Source organism: Schistocerca nitens, chromosome 5 (genome assembly GCF_023898315.1).
Source record: "Schistocerca nitens isolate TAMUIC-IGC-003100 chromosome 5, iqSchNite1.1, whole genome shotgun sequence".
In the NCBI taxonomy this organism is placed as follows: domain Eukaryota; kingdom Metazoa; phylum Arthropoda; class Insecta; order Orthoptera; family Acrididae; genus Schistocerca; species Schistocerca nitens.
In genome coordinates, this window is record NC_064618.1 from 708,699,748 (window position 1) to 708,716,867 (window position 17,120).

A 17,120-nucleotide genomic window follows, 5' to 3' on the forward strand; every position below is an offset into this window, starting at 1 on the left:
ATCCTGCCTCGGGCATGGATGTGTGTGATGTCCTTAGGTTAGTTAGGTTTACGTAGTTCTAAGTTTTAGGGGACTGATAACCACAGCAGTTGAGTCCCATAGTGCTCAGAGCCATTTGAACCATTTTTTTTATCTCCGAAAGTTATCTTTATAGCTATTTCTAAGGTCATACTGGTATACGAAAGTTTCTTAAAAAATTTGTGAAGCCAGGTAGACTAATAATACTTTTTTACCGGAAAGAAAATATTTTTCAATAACACTTACTTTGTACCATTATCGAGTGCTGATTTCATAAACATGAACGAAATCAGTTTGTTAAAGACACAGACAACAATTGTTGGCAAAGCAGCAACAGTATCTGTTTTGCTGTACAAATCTACAAAAGCGACAACGCGACATTTTATTAAATAATTCTGTTTCAGCAGTAGAGAACAGCTTTCAGATTCCGCTTTCAAGTGAAAGTGAAACGGCTTTAATAAGTTGTACTAAAGGTATTTGTGAATATTCAAGTCTGAGGTTAGTTCGATTCCTAACGAGCAGAAATGACCCCAATTCCAGCTGCTTCATATAAAATGTATATCTGTAAATCTAAATCAGCGCAGTCCATTGTGTTGGCGTTGTTTATTAAGGGGAAGGCACGTTGCCGGTGAAAGGACAGCAAAGGATTGAACACCGTGCCGGACACTTATTTATTCATACTCACTGTATAACGTTTATTCTGTCGGAAATAGCTGCGCCACCTGACTGAAGAACACAGTTCCTTGGAAAGAGACGGTTGACACGCGCTGTACGGATTCAGTAAAGAAATGGAAGTGGAATTTCGCAAAAATAACTGAAAATGCACAAACTTGGATTAAGTTCTCCGTAACAAAAATAAAAAGGCATTACTGTACGCAAAGAGATACGTATGGTACGCCCAACTAAAAAGGAGACCTTCGCTGTAGCGGTTTTGTATGTAATGCTTGAGGGCGAATTTGTCTGCCGAGAAATGGCGTAGTAGTATGCCCAAATGGTTCAAATGGCTCTGAGCACTATGGGACTTAACTTCTGAGGTCACTAGTCCCCTAGAAGTTAGAACTACTTAAACCTAACTAACCTAAGGACATCACACACATCCATGCCCGAGGCAGTATTCGAATCTGCGACCGTATCGATTGCGCGGTTCCCGACTGTTACGCGTAGAACCGCTCGGTCACTACGGCCGGCCAGTAGTATGCCCAGCTGCACAAGTGGAGTTAACGGCTTCGCAGCAATTTCCTTATTTCTGGAGAGTTGTTTCCGCAGTTCGTTGCATGATGAATTCCTTCCGATCACAAGAGCGATATTCCAATTTCTTCACGCAGAAGAGGGGCATGCATCACAAATTTTTCGCAGGATGGCTGAGCTGTTTTGGGGGAAGAGACCAGACAGCGAGGTCATCGGCCTCATCGGATTAGGGAAGGATGGGGAAGGAAGTTGGCCGTGCCCTTTGAAAGGAACCATCCTGGCATTTGCCTTGAGCGATTTAGGGAAATCACGGAAAACCTCGCAGGATGCAAGAGGTCTACAGAGAAGAGTACTTCGCACGGTGCACAATATTCCTATGGTATCAGCGTTCTAATGCAGGACGTGTAAACATCGAGGACTAATGCCACGATTTCGACTGTAGAGCAGCTCATACGGACCAAACGTCGGGTCACCACACTGCTATTGCACTACCGATAAGCAAAGAAACTGTGCATCTCATAATCCACGAGAACCTACGTTGTTGCAAAGTTTGTGTGCATGACCACGAGAACCTTCTTTGCGGAAAAGTTTGTGCACAGTGGGTGCCCGCGCATCTATCAGAGAATCACAAGACGGAGAAATGCGTGTCTGGCTAATCTATGTGGCGAGATACGCGGAGCAAGGAAAGGATTTCATTGCTCAGATTGTGGTACATGATGAAACGTGGTGTTACCACTTCGACCCTGTCACCAAAAGAATAAGCACGGAGTGGCAGCACCCCGGCTCTCCTCGTCCAAAAATGTTCCCCTCTTTTTCGATGAAGAACGACCTCTACTCATCGACTGACTATCACGGGGTGCTACGGGGTTTTCACAGCAGTATTGTAACACGTTGCGGAGAGTGAAACAGGCCGTCAAGACGAGGGCAGGGGGGGGGGGGGGGGGGGGCAAGCTTTAGAATGGGATAGTGCTTTTCCAGGGCAACGCTAGGCCACGTGTATCCAAAAAGACCCTCGAGCTCCTTCAAAAATTTCGATGAGAGGTACTGGAAATCCTCCTTACGGCCCCGATATCTCTCAGTGTGACTCGCAAATCTTCGGCGCCTTAAAACAGTCTCTGAAAAGGTCAGTCGTTCACCTGTGACAAACTGCACGACACTGCGGAGAAATGGATCCGTCAGTAACCCAGAAGTTTCTACACTGAAGCCATCAACCCTTGCTACGAGCAGGGATCGGTGTATCAATAGAAATTACGTGTAACTATACTGTTCCACGTGACCTGTAATTACAATACTGTTATTACAATTTCTTTACAAATAACGGCATTCTCCTTTTAACTTGCGCACAATCTACATAACAAAGCCAGGTTGTACACAGAAAGTCTCTGAATACTTGGAAAGCTTGCTGCATTAATGCTGGTATCAATACAGTAAGTTAAGTAATACGAACGTTGGACTCTGCATAGCCACAACCTATGTTTTCGATGGTTGGAACATCCGCTATAGAGGTCTAGCGTGAGTATTCATCGACGTATGTAACACAATTCAAGCAGTGGTATGAAATCGTAATCTATATTAAAGGAAAACGAATATGTTTTATTAAAGTAAAATAGCTTAGATCGCCTATATGACAGAAAATCTCATCAACTTGAACAGCACACCAACAATTAATTTTACTACTAGTATAACTAAATAACTGCGAGGCAATAATGCACGTTGATAGTGTGTGGAAAAAAGCTTCCACAGCACCAATAAAATGATTACTCTTGCGCATGTAGAGAAGTTGGAGACAAATATAACGTCATTAATAATTCACAGTCCGACCTTTAAAGTAATCGTACCACGAGGGGTGGCGCAATGGTAAAGACACTGTAATTTTATCTTGGAATTCTTCCATTTGGTTCGTGTTTGCATAGAAAAACAGTAATATCAGAAATTTAGTCCGCCTTGACGCAAAACACCTTGTTACTCGTTTATTTCTTTATTCTTCCAAACTAATTTCGGCGACAAATATCACCATCATCAGTGGGGTTTGTTTAATCTAAAACAAGACACTGGGTTTTCATTCAGGAAAGACAGGTTTTAAATGCTAATCCGGCCAACCTAGTTTAAATTTTCCGTGCTTTCCCTGAAACACTTCTGCCGAAATCCTGGATCGTTCCCTGAAAATAATCGTGGTCGATTTCGTTCCCCACCTTTGATCAATCAGAGAACGTACTACGTTCATAATATCCTAGATGTTGAAGGGGTCTTAAACCTTCCTCCACCGTTTTAAGTTAATATCTAAGACCGTCCAGATGGATAATTCTGCAGAAACTCCACAGATTAAAATCAGTTTCAATTCCGTTACTTCTGCGCAACTAAAATACACAGTCCAGTCACATTAACGTGACGCCCTGTCAAAAACCTGAATAACCACCTTTTGCATCGCGGAGCGCTGCGAGACGTGCAGGAAGAGTCAACGAAATTCTTGTGCAGGCTCTAAATACCGGCTCCAAGGTTGATGCCATATTCCTCGACTTTCGAAGGGCGTTCCATTCAGTCCCGCACTGTCGCTTGCTCAAAAAAAATCCGCGCTTACTGTCTATCCCATGACATATGCGGTTGATAGAAATTTTTCTAACAGACAGAGAGCAGTATGTCGTCCTGAATGAGGAGACTTGAACAGAACAAGCGTAACATCAGGTGTGCCCCAGGGCAGCGTAATAGGTCCGCTGCTTTTTACGGTTTACGTGAACGATCTGGTTGATGGTATTGACAGCGGCATTAGACTGTTTGCCGATGATGCTGTAGTCTACAGGAAAATAGTATCACACGGAAGTTGTGCACAAATCAATGAGGATTTGCTGAAAATAAATGTGTGGTGTAATGACTGTCAGTTATCTCTCAATATTAATAAGTGTAACCTACTGCGTATAACAAGGCGAAAATCCCCATTAATGTACGAGTACAAAATAAATGCCCAGTCTTTGGAAGCGGTAACATCCGTCAAGTATCTGGGTGTGACTATTCGAAATGATCTCAAATGGAATGATAAGATTACACAAGTAACGGGCAAGGCGAACTCTATATTGCGGATAATTGGTAGAATCCTGAAGCGATGCAGTCCTTCAACAAAGGAAATAGCTTACAATACGTTAGTTCGCCCAGTCTTAAGAGTACTGTTCGTCTGTGTGGGACCCTTACCAGTTGGGTCTGATTCAAGAGATTGACAAGGTCCAAAGTAAAGCGGCAAGATTTGTGACTGGTACATTTAGCCATCGCGAAAGCGTTACAAATCTAATAGAAAGTTTGAAGTGGGACGCACTTGCAGACAGACGACGCGCTAAACGGAAGGGACTGCTCACTAAATTCCAAAATCCCATCTTCGCCGAGGATGTAGAGCACATATTATTACCACCAACTTTCAAATCGCACAATGATCACCATTCAACGATAAGGGAAATTAGAGCTGATACTGAGGCGTTCAGACAGTCTTTTTTCCCTCGCGTGATGCGAGAGTGGAACAGAGAGAGAGAGAAAGAGAGGGGGGGGGGACATGACTTTGACGCGAATATTGCCCTCAGCCAAACACCTCTTGGTGGCTCGATGTAGATCTGGACGGTGAGCTGCTCAACATTTGCACGTCTATTCGACAGTAAACGTCTCCACATTCGATGTTAACGTATGTCATCTATGGCCCGTGGGGCAACATAATTGCCTCAGCGCAGGTTTTCGACAGCGCCATTTTGCCATCCATGTTATACTTTAACTAATGCAGCACACGAACACTTTACAGGTTTAGCCGTATCGAAAATGCTTCCACCCTTGACCCGAAAGCCAATGATCATACCCTTTCGGACGTCAGGTAAAACGCCCTGTTGCCGCATTACAACAGCTTCACGTTTTTCCGCGTCTCGCAACAAGCTTTATGTACATTCCACTGTTAATGCGCCACCTGCCTAGTATGAGTGGTTACTGCACGATAAGGCTGAATATAGGCAGTGGTCACACTAATGTGACTTGGCCGTTTAAATCTAAACGATAATCGGATAGTACATCGTGGCTGTGGGAAGGGCTTCCGCAGTACTTACAAAGTAATTTCAATCGAATATGAAAATTCCACGCCAGGTATAAGCAAAGATGACGACGACCAGCTATTCCTAACGTAACAGAAATATGAGACAAAGAAGGAGCTGCGTGAAATACTTGTGTAGATAGAGAGAGGTTTCGACAGAATGCTGAACAAGAAAAGGTTAATAGATGTAGTGACTGTGGGTCAATGTAATTCTTCTACTCTCCGGCGGCTGTCAAATACCGACGAGCATCCTCTGTTTCTCTGGCGAGCGTCTTCCAGCTTGGTTCTCTCTCTCTCTGTCTCTCTCTCTCCTTCTCTCCCCCCCCCCCCCGCCCAAGCGTAATGACTCTCCCCCCCCCCCCACCCACTCTCGGCCGCTGGCTCTGGTCGTGCTACGCGCGTATCCATATATGCGTGTATGTACATTTTTTTTGCGACTCCCCTTCGCGGCGAGGGAGTGGCTGTTTATTATTTAGGCCCTTTTCGCACCTCAGCGACGCGGCCGCGCCGCACCATTTTCCGCAGGCCGCGCCAAACAGCGCATTCGGGCAATTTGAAATAAATTAATCGAATTACATTAAACACGGAAATGCACGAAGCTGCACGGAGAGCACCAGTGGTGTGCTGTCCACAGTGGCAGTGGCGCGGCGGTGGTGGTCGCTGGCGGAGAGAGAGAGAGAGAGAGAGAGAGAGAGAATGAGGCAACTGTGTGCGGCAGGAGATGGCGACGTACAGAGAAGTGGAGCTGCTGCGTGTGACGTAACGGGTGGGGAGAAAGTGGCCTAGCGGTGCTCTGGTCACACGTGTGTGTGTGTGTGTGTGTGTGTGTGTGTGTGTGTGTGTGTGTGTGTGTGTGTTAGGGAGGAACGGAAGGGGGGAGTCAGAGAGAGAAGGAGGGGGAGGCGGACACTGAGCGCAGCAACGGGGAGGGGGGAAAAGTCCTGATGCACAGGATATGGATGCATTTCCGTTCTCAAAGGGGTTTGTAATTATGGCCGCTAATGTGATTACCTCATTTCTAGAGGCCTCGTCCATTAGTGTGCCGCGGCTGCTCCTCTCTGTCGCTGGCTGCTTCGCCCTCTCGCAGACCGCGTACGCACTACCACGACCGACGGTCACCCCGCAAGATGGCGGAGTACCCACTTGCCCGCAATAACCTGCGCCGTCAGTCGAACTTGTACCGATAAGAGTGTTACACGAATGGCAAGTGACTGTTCAAACGATATGCTCATATAGATCCAAATTGTAATATCGCTGATACTCTCTCGCTGATTTTTGGAAACGATCGTACTTTTATTCCCGTAATACTCTATACTGAACACTATTTTATATTTCAGTGATAATTCGTGGATGTACGTGGCTAGGATCTATTATCCGGAAATTAAAGAAATCGATACTACGTGTACCGCAAAACAAAAACGAATATGATTTTAAAGCGGAAAACAATTAAGAGAATCCATTTAACATTCCATTTTGTGAAGAGAAACCAAATTCTGTCCACGGGGAATGTGCGAGACGTAGAGAGAGAATCTGAGAGTATGATTACAATCCTTACTGGCATCAACCACAAACGTTGATACTGTAGACTTCATAAGCGGCATAAGGCGAACGAAGCGTACGCCGTACGCCACATGCGTTGTTGAGTCTGAAACGAAAATACGTGTAGCCTGGGCTACTGGATGTCCCCGCCGGTAGCAGCAGGCAGGGCCGACCCCCCGCGGCCCGCAGACGGGCTGGAACGAGGTTAGCGCCGCGGGGCAGCCAGCAAGCGGCTCCTGCAGCCGCCAGTGCTACGCCTCACAACGCCAAGCTTCTTCACAACGTCTCACCAGCTGGCAAGGCCAAGATGTCCTACAGCGCATAGTTGTGCCGTGTAAAACCCTACTATTTTTCCTCATTTACCGAATAACTGTGACACGTTATTTTAGAAGTTTCCTTTAACTGTTACACGAGTTTCCATAACGAACTCAGTTACTGTCTCTCATTTAACTTTCGAGTTTTACATTAAATTATATTTCTAAGTTGTTCTTTTGAGAATTTCGACCTCGGGCACGTAGGATAAAAATTTACTTTGGACACGTTTACAGCTTCCCTTGGTCCGATTCTCCTACTCTGGTACTGATTTAGCCAGCCAGCCACTTATAGACGGACCTACAAATGAACATGGACTCTGAGCCACGGTGCAACTCAGCATTTATCACATTGTCAATTCACTGGCAGAAGTGAAGGAGAGATAAGTGATAGGAAAACGAGTCTTAGCCGTGATATCTTTGTAGTCGTAAATTTACCCACCGAGCCAGCAAGTGATGTACCTTCCAAGGCTATAAATAATTTGTCTTTTGCTTGTAGTTGGCTACATATTTTCGCTTTAACCCCCCCTTCCCCCTTTGGAGCAGTCGTTGTCAACCTTTTTTGCTGAAGAGCCGCGTATGTACCGATACCATTGTTAATTAGTAACGAAAATAAATTAGTGTGTTATGAGCTAGCTATAGTTACGATGCCGTAAGTTTGTCACCGATCTCCAAGTACGTACTGATCGTTAAAGGTCGGCATCATTCGGAACATTTTTTGTCGACTGTACTCTGTAGCCGATGGCTGCCACCCGCAGCAACATCAAAGTTGAGACACTGTAAGTACCTGACGAGCTGTTTCGCTGTCTGTGTGAGCAGATGATTGCTTAATTAATAACAATAATTGTATTTATATTGAAATGCATTATTCACGCTACGGTCGCAGGTTCGAATCCTGCCTCGGGCATGGATGTTTGTGATGTCCTTAGGTTAGTTAGGTTTAACTAGTTCTAAGTTCTAGGGGACTGATGACCTCAGCAGTTGAGTCCCATAGTGCTCAGAGCCATTTGAACCATTTTTGCATTATTCAACATGAGACACGATCAAAAATGGTAACTAAATATTTTGAATGTCATTTTTCTTCCATTCATTGCGTTGTATTACAATCGGATTGCTTTAATTTCTTATTCCTGCTACAAATTTGTACCGCGTTTGAAGATGACCGTCTCTATAATGCTCCTTTACCAATCATTGTTACTTCTGTACGAAAACTTATACCACAGCCGCTGATCGGTACGATTTGCGGACGCCCGTGAGCTGTCAGTTCCGTTTATTTATTTATCGTACAGCAACAACTGCAAACATTGACAAGTTTAATTTTAAATGTATATCTAGTTAAGCATTTACATTTACTTTAGTTTTACTTTTTGGCACAAATTTTATACACATTTTTAAATTGTGAAAATTACTAACTTAATATTACTGACTACTTTGACTGATATAATTGCAAGTTAAAAAAGACAGATACATTTAATGATAGTCCAATATTTAATGATTGAAGCCAACTAACAGCAGAGGGAGTAATATTAATAAAGTCACTATATAGTCCAGGATACTTCCTCTGAGGACAGTCTCTAACAATATGTTGGACAGTTTGTTCTTGGGCCCCACAATCGCAGGCTGGAGAATCTCTGAGTGCATCACAGCGTCGCGCCTGGCGTGGCCAGTTCTTATTCTGTTCAGCCTTGTCCACTCACTTCTCTGCAGATGAAATACTGGTAGGCTGGCAGTTGGGTCTTGGATACCTCGATGTGCTATTGTTGCAGCATTCTACCTCTTGCGCCACTCTTCTTTAATGTCGAACTTCTTATCGTTCCTTCCATGATGCCACAGTGGATTGCGAGATTTTAAGCTGCCTGGGGGAGGGTTGTTTAAGACTGTACGAATTGGGAGGTCTTGTGGGTAGTCAGAGTGGTGTAGTTTCCTCCATTCTCGATCGATTGCTTCTTGGCGTCGTAATTCAGGCGGTGGGATGCTGCTGATGGTGTGCAGCTAGGGGATCGGGGTGGATTTTAATGTGCCCGTAATAATCCTCATTGACTCGTTCAGGTGTACGTCCAGTTTCCTCGTGTGGGCACTATGTTGCCACAATGGAGCAAAGTATTCGGCAACTGGGTACACCAACGTAAGTACTGTAGTACGTAGAGTCGATGCGTCGGCACCCCATGTTGTACCAGTTACTTTCTTTACGATGTTGTTTCGGGTCTTTAGTTCTCGGCTTGTTTTTCCAGGTGTTTTTATACATCAGAGACTGATCTAGTGTGGCACCAAGGTATTTAGGTTGGAAATTATATCTAAGCTTTTGTTGGCAGAAGCTCACATTCAACTGCTGATTTACAATTCTGTTATTTAGATGGAATGCGCAGACTTCTGTCTTTGCTGCATTTGGATGGAGTCTCCATGCTTTGTAGTATGTGTTGAGAGTTTCTAAGTTTCTAGATAACATAAATTCTCCTTCAAGTGTGCTGGTTTGTACGGCTATGGCAAGGTCGTTGGCATAGCAAAACTTTGCTCTAGTAGTGTTTAGAATGTCATTGGTGTACAGATTGAAAAGTAGGGGTGCTAGGACGGACCCTTGGGTGAGCCCATTTTTCAAGGTAAATGACTTCCTCTGTTAGTTCCGGAAGACAAATAATAAAACGTTTCCTCTCTCACATCCTCTAACCCCGCAATGGCCGCGCTTCTTACCTCACTGCCCCTGAGGTAATCGACCAACTTTACTTCGCTCAGGGCCGAATTAAAAAGCGGCAATTAAAATTAAGCACATCTTAAGATATTACTGTGTATGTATTTTTGTTTGTTACTGAGAAGGAAAACTACACTCTTACGAACCTATTGATGTTAGTTCAAGTTTCTGGATTCAACTGTTCGTTACTAGGTGCATATTATTATAAAATACGGCTGAGAACCGCGGGCGGAACGAATATGTCATTCGGGTCGCAGTTTGACGGTCACTGGCTTATAGAGACTGAGGTTCCTGGAAAAAATACAACAAAAAAGTCCATAACGACTTCGACACTGAACGAACATCTGACCGAGCATCGGGAGCTTTGAATATAGCTATATCTTTGCTCGGTGCTAGTGCTACGCAGAAGTAAGGCAGCTCAAACGGCCACGCTAAGAGTGATGTCATCCAACGAGAAATGCAATTACACGTCGAACAATACAGTTATAATTCAGAATTTCCGTTCGAGAGAACCCTTTATGGCGGAATAAAAAGGGTGCTGAGGCTGTGACAACGATCGTTAGCATCTAAATAGTAGTACTATTACAATCTTTTGGACAAAATCATTTACGAGTTTGTGTGGAGAGAAAGTAAACTAAACTCTGAGACGTTTACACCACAGATCGCTGAATTCCTAGTGCGAAGAGGAGGGCGATTCTATCATAGTTTCTGCACAAAATGAGTCGTATTCTAGGACTGTTCACGACTATGTGCTGAAGCCTATACACGACAAGTCATAAAAGGGCGAAAATGTAGTGTGCAGTGTCATAGATTCAGCTGCAAACACAACAGTGATTTTTATCATACTCTTATCTCAATCAATGGCAAAGGAATTGAATTTCTTAAAAATGCGAAATGTGAAGAGAGTCGAGAGGGGGAGAGAGAGAGAGAGGGAGAGAGAGAGAGAGAGAGAGAGAGAGAGAGAGAGAGGCCATTGCCCAAGTAGCGTACGTTGTAGGGAATTCACGAAACATTCTTAATTGTTCCAGTCTCTTTCCTCTTATAAACACTGTAATCATCGGCAACATATGCTCCAGAGTTTTTTATGTGATTTATTACATTGTGCAATTAGATAAATTTTTGTGCAATCTTGCAAGTATGAACGATGCAAATCAGAGCTGCAATGATTCATTTGTAACACGACAGTTTTTTGACTCTCTGTGAAAAGAAATATGCAGTCGCCGGAATATTTTTCCACGTTTACTTATATTGGAGGATTAATAACAAAAGTGACATACCAAACACCAACCAAGTTCGCAATACGTGATATTTCTGCTGCTTCCGCCTCCTGCTATTACTGTTACTTTACGTCGGTTGGTGAATCACCTGAAGAGACTCCCAGTTAATGTGGGATCCGGGATATTGGACTGATAACACATTATTAGTAATTGTGCATCTACCGGATGCAGGCAGTTCAGTGTATTGACAAGCTGAAACAGCCAGCTCCTATTGTAACCAGCACTCCTTGATAAGCACTGGCGATGGCATCTCCCAACGTGCTGTACGCATACTCTGCTCTGCACATGTGTTGAAGTTCCACCGGCTATTATGCGCAATTTCCGCACTTTGCTTTCGTGAATCTGGCCTGGTTCCCATGATGACAGCAAAATCCGTGAACTACTACGAAGGCCGCGCGGGATTAGCCGAGCGGTCTTAGGCGCTGCAGTCATGGACTGTGCGGCTGGTCCCGGCAGAGGTTCGAGTCCTCCCTCGGGCATGAGTGTGTGTGTTCGTACTTAGGATAATTTAGGTTAAGTAGTGTCTAAACGTAGGGACTGATGACCTTAGCAGTTACGTCCCATAAGATTTCACACACAATTGAACATTTTGAACTACTGCGAGGACGTTCAATAAATAATTCAACACCTCTTCAGCGGCAAATTTCGACTGAAAAAAATGTGGAACTTCTTCTGGGACATCGTAGAATATTCCAGTTTGAGCCCCTATCGTTGTATGAAGTTCCGATAGGTGGCAGCGCTATACGTAGCTTTGAAAATGGCGTCTGTAAAGGAGGTGCGTTCCAAACAGAGATCTGTCACTGGTTTTTTTTTTTTAGCGGAAAACCGGAGCATTGAAGATATTCGTAGGCGCTTGCAGAATGCACGGGGCTGTTGTCATCCTCGTAACAAGGTCGCGCAAACCTGAGACATCTCCCGCGTGCCAGCCGGCCGCACACCGCAGTGATTCCTGTCGTGTTGAAACGAGCGGGCACTCTCATTCGAAGTAATCGACGGATCACAAACACCTCGCTGTACACCTGGACGTCTCTGTGGGTATTGCTAACAAAGTCAAAGAAGAGTAGCATGACAGGAGACCATAAAGAGCAACGAATGCCATCTGTATCCGGAATACATTCGGCGGGAAGCAGTACGTGGGTGATGTGGAGGTTATTGGTGCAGCGAGAATTTGGCTCTGACGTCGACCAACAGAGTGGTACCAAGCGGACACACAGGCGCTCCCAGTGAAGTGGCGTTCGACCATCTGAATGAACGGAGACTATGTTGAAAAATACTGCTTTGTAGCCAAATGAGCGGAGAATAATATAGTGTACTGGAATCCTGAATAAAACCGATTTGCTTTCTGGAACAAAAATAAAGTGTTGCATTACTTATGGTCGCTGAGTAGCTGCGGGAAATGTACGACTCTTAGCACGGTTATATTTTAAGATGGCAATTCATCACGATCACATACAAGACAGCAACACGGTAGGCTTTAGCACCTTCCTTGGACGGCGCAGCGCACCCATGTCTCATTAATAAGCCGTTGCGTCCCGTTCTCCGCGGAAGTAGGAAACTCCAGCAGACATGAAGCAGCTCGCGGCAGGAGGGCGCCACGCCGCGCGGTCCTAACTGCGCAATTTGTAGCGCGCGGGCGCGGCGGGCTGACGTGAAGACCCGGTGCGTGCGGCGCGGCCGTGCCCACTGCGGCGCTCCCGCTGTTAATTGCCGGGGGCGCTCCCAGCCAGATAAAACTGCCCCATAATCACTGCAAATGAGGGGCGCCGCAACACACGAATTACGTGCGGGTAAATCACGCCACTGCTCCTGCTGCGATCCTCACGTGACGCACGTAAGGAGCTCGCCACCGTGCTAAACTAGGAAAGCACCGAGGCGCGCTTATGAAAAGACTGCAAAATGGCAGACGCAACCTACGCACCTATATGCCCAGTAAATTTTAGGACAAAGCCTCTATCACAACTGTTCAGCCATTGGTGGCCGTGACACAAGAACTGTCAAGGAACCCCCGAGTGCGAAGTCACAAATTCAGTCTTCAGTAAGGTGCATTTGAAAGTGTTGTGTTAAAAATTATGACAGGAAAAATATTAGCTGCTAACTCCTCACCATGTGCATCAGGAGGGCGACACAGAATGAGTGCCGCGCGGGATTAGCCGAGCGGTCTTAGGCGCTGCAGTCATGGACTGTGCAGGTGGTCCCGACGGAGGTTCGAGTCCTCCCTCGGGCATGGGTGTGTGTGTTTGTCCTTAGTATAATTTAGGTTAAGTAGTGTGTAAGCTTAGGGACTGATGTTCTTAGCAGTTAAGTCCCATAAGATTTCACGCACATTTGAACAAATTTTGAACAAAATGAGTGTCCTGGAAGTGCAGAGATCAACCTCCTGTAGGATGGCATGTATGTATGTATGTGTGTATTACACTTCACAAAGTGGACATCTTCGACAGTGAAGAAATGTTCAAACCAAGTCATTAACTTCTATCATGAACACCGTAAGAAAAAACGAGTGCCACAGTGATCACAAAGGTTCGCACCATCAAGATCGAAGGCGAACTTCCTGGGAGTTACAAACCGTGCAAGGCGTTCAGCTGGGTATCCACTCTGAAAGAACGCACATAGAGTCAAATTGGTGTAATGAGGTGATAAGAACTGACGGAACTTTGGCATGCAACTGAATGCGAAACACCTCTTTCGTGGAGGTTATCGTGAAACTGGCTCTCCTATAAGACGTAGCTGCAGATAGTGCGATAAATGTTTCATAGGTACGGAAAAAACAGACATCCAGAGGCTGAATTTGTCTAGTGCTTCCAGGTGGTATGAACTGCAATGTCACTCACTCTTCAGGAGGGATAATTTGCTCTATAGGAGTGTGATTTTTACACTCAGACCAGGAATCGAGCAAAAGCAAGTAATTTTGGCCAGCTGCTGGCCAGAAGCAGTGTCCGTACCATAGTTATAGTTCTCTTAGGCCCATTTCCCACTCTTGCTTGCTGTAACGTAAATATTCCCTATTGCCCTAGCAAGATCACGCACACAAGAAGGAATCGTAGGCGGCAGATCACCCCCAACGTCTCGCAGTACAATAAATAACTTCCAAGCGAATGTACCATCCAAATTAACAGGTGGCATAATTGTATACGATTGTGTTAACTTATCTTGATTCAGCTCTCTTGGTACTTCTAATTTCCAGGGTTCCTTTCGTATGCATTTCCTTTTCAAATTCCGATTGGTCGGAGCTGAAAACAAATTCCTTGCTGAACGAAGGGTAAGTTAGTTTATCTAATCTACAAATTTGCCGGCCGATTCCGCAGTTTTCTGTGCATCGTCAAGGTGACGTTTTGTTTGAAATTTCGTTATCTTACTTCTTTGAATTGCGTATTACAGTTTGAAGCCATGCAACCATCCACGGTTTTCCGTGAAAACACTGTAATCTATGTCGGAATTTGATGTGCTTAATGTAGTAGGCCAATATCATGCACATCCTCAAATTGTATCGAGTTTCCCTGAAAAGTTCAAACTCCGGTTTCTGTAAGAATATTCGTAGTTCTTCTTATGCACCACACGGTCATATTGCTACGAAATTATTCGAACTATGTTCATAATTGGCTTTTTACAATGCTGCGGATGATCTTCCATGTGCGTAATTATATTTAACACTCGCTCTTTAGACAATGCCTGTCCTTTACTAAGTTTCACTGGAGACGGGATTTGCGGCTTCCTGTCCGACAAAGATGATGAACTACATCGCTCGACAACTGTTTCAGTATCACTTTCACTTGTTACGCACGTGTATCGACATCATTGTACTCCGCGTGTTCGTTGTCCACACAGTCAAGCGTATACACCACGCATTCCCCAGACCCATCTTGCAGCAACGTTACTATTTCATCAGCTACTTCTTTATCACTTTGCGAAATTCCTTGGGTTTCTTTCCCAAGAAATGTCAACTTTGGCAACTGATATTGTAGACGTAATGCAAAGTTTGGTTTTGTTTATTCTTGCCACTGCTCTGCTTTGTGTGAACACCACAACGACAGTAGCACTGTTGGGAATTACTCGCCGACTAAGCAATTCAACTACTCTCCGAAGCCTTATGCTTTGCTCACCATTCTACACCTCCAGTCCCGTCCCCTGTTGCCGTTAGCAGTCAATAAAATGATTGTGTGGTAGACAGTATGTGAGCGTCGAATACCGTAAACGTCATTGGTCTCTTGCGACCTCTTACTCAACGGGTTCCTTGCGAACCAAGATTTTTGGCCTTGAACAACTTGTGTTGCAATTTTGTAAGTTAGTGCTCCGAGTTTCTGAATTTTGTTGTTAATACACGTCAGTAAGTACCGAACAATATGTAAAGACTGCAGTATACAAAAAAACCAGCTGACAACCTGCCTAAGAATTATGCGAATAGGGACAATTACATACTCCTTGTTTAAAAGTACAAGCTTCATATTTAGCAAATAAGAACTACTTAACAACTATCTAGAAATTAAGAAAAAGAAGGCTATCGCAAGCCAACATTTCAGACAATAATTTCAAATACACGACTCAACTGTAAACTGGCGAACGTCTCAATGAATGGGCGGCTTTCTCCGTTTTTCTACCAGTGATCTGTAAAAGAAATATATAATTTCTAACCCGAATACAGTGATTAGCACCTACGAAAAAAATGAGAAAACGCTGTGATGACCAATATTAGTAGCGGCCAATTCCATACAAAACATACAGAAGTAAAGTTTATGTCAACTCATCTGAAAACCACTTTTTAACCAATCTTCAGCCCTACAGTTTTTTTTTTTTTTTTTTTTTTTGTGGTTTTCGGGCGCACAACTTCAATGGTCATTAGCGCCCTGACTACTCTAAGAATGCACCGCGAGGCACAAGTTGACAACAACAACTAAAAGGGAAAACACAATAAAAGACAGACTGACAGGCATAGGATTAAAAAACATCATCAAATGTCCTTAGCGAGGTTTGTCAAATTGATAAAACAAAGAACACGAGCAGCTGCTCGTGGGTCATCCGCTAAAATGGCATCTAAAGTAGTAGGCAGGTTAAGATCGAGGCGCAGTGTTTTAAGATCGGGACAAGACATTAAAATGTGACGAACTGTCAGCAAGTGCCCACATGGGCAGAACGGCGCCGGCGCAGCCGTCAGCAGATGGCGATGGCTGAACCGGCAGTGTCCAATTCTTAACCTTGCTAAAACGACCTCCTCCCGCCGAGAAGGGCGTGAGGAGGACGTCCAAGCCACGGGAAGAGGTTTTAAGGCCCGAAGCTTGTTGTCGGTAAGTGCAGCCCAATCGGCATGCCACAGCGACACAACGCGCCGACAAATGACCCTGCTAAAATCGGACGAAGGGACACAACAAGAAGCTGTCCGAGGCTGGAGGACCGCAGCCTTGGCCGCGGCATCTGCAGCTTCGTTCCCAGGGATACCGACATGGCCAGGAACCCACATAAAGCTAACCGGCGTACCGACGTCCACCAGCTGCTGAAGAGAGCGTTGGATCCGGTGTACGAAAGGGTGAACCGGGTACGGAGCACTGAGGCTCTGGATGGCGCTCAGGGAATCTGAGCAGATGACATAAGCAGAATGTCGGTGGCGGCAGATGTACAGAACAGCCTGGTAGAGGGCAAAGAGCTCAGCTGTGAAGACCGAACAATGGCCATGGAGCCGGTATTGGAAACTTTGTGCCCCGACAATAAAGGAACACCCGACCCCGTGCCCTACAGTTACCTAAACACCATAAACTTTTACTTCACATAGGAGGCGTCAAGCTCTTGCATTCCTCTGTGAACGTACAGGAGAGTGGTGAGGAGTTATTTCGGCAGTTCCTATTATTATGTGCAGTATACAGGAAGTAACGCGTGTAAGTGCCGATATTTCCATATGTGGTACCTTATACATCAGTGTGTTGGTTTTTTTTCTCTACGTCGAACACACAGCTGGAACTTCACCACGAAGTAGACTACGCCTTTCAGTACAGACAAACGGTTTTGCGTCCACACACCTGAACTGCTGTCCACGGAAAAATAAGCATTAATAGTTTGCT

General features: G+C 44.9%; 1 protein-coding gene across 1 annotated transcript in view; it reads right to left on the reverse strand.

Moving 5' to 3' along the window:
- The window catches only part of LOC126259243 (protein bric-a-brac 1-like), an 885,843-nt gene that overhangs the window by 638,898 nt on the left and 229,825 nt on the right, over positions 1-17,120 (reverse strand). The window lies entirely within an intron of this gene.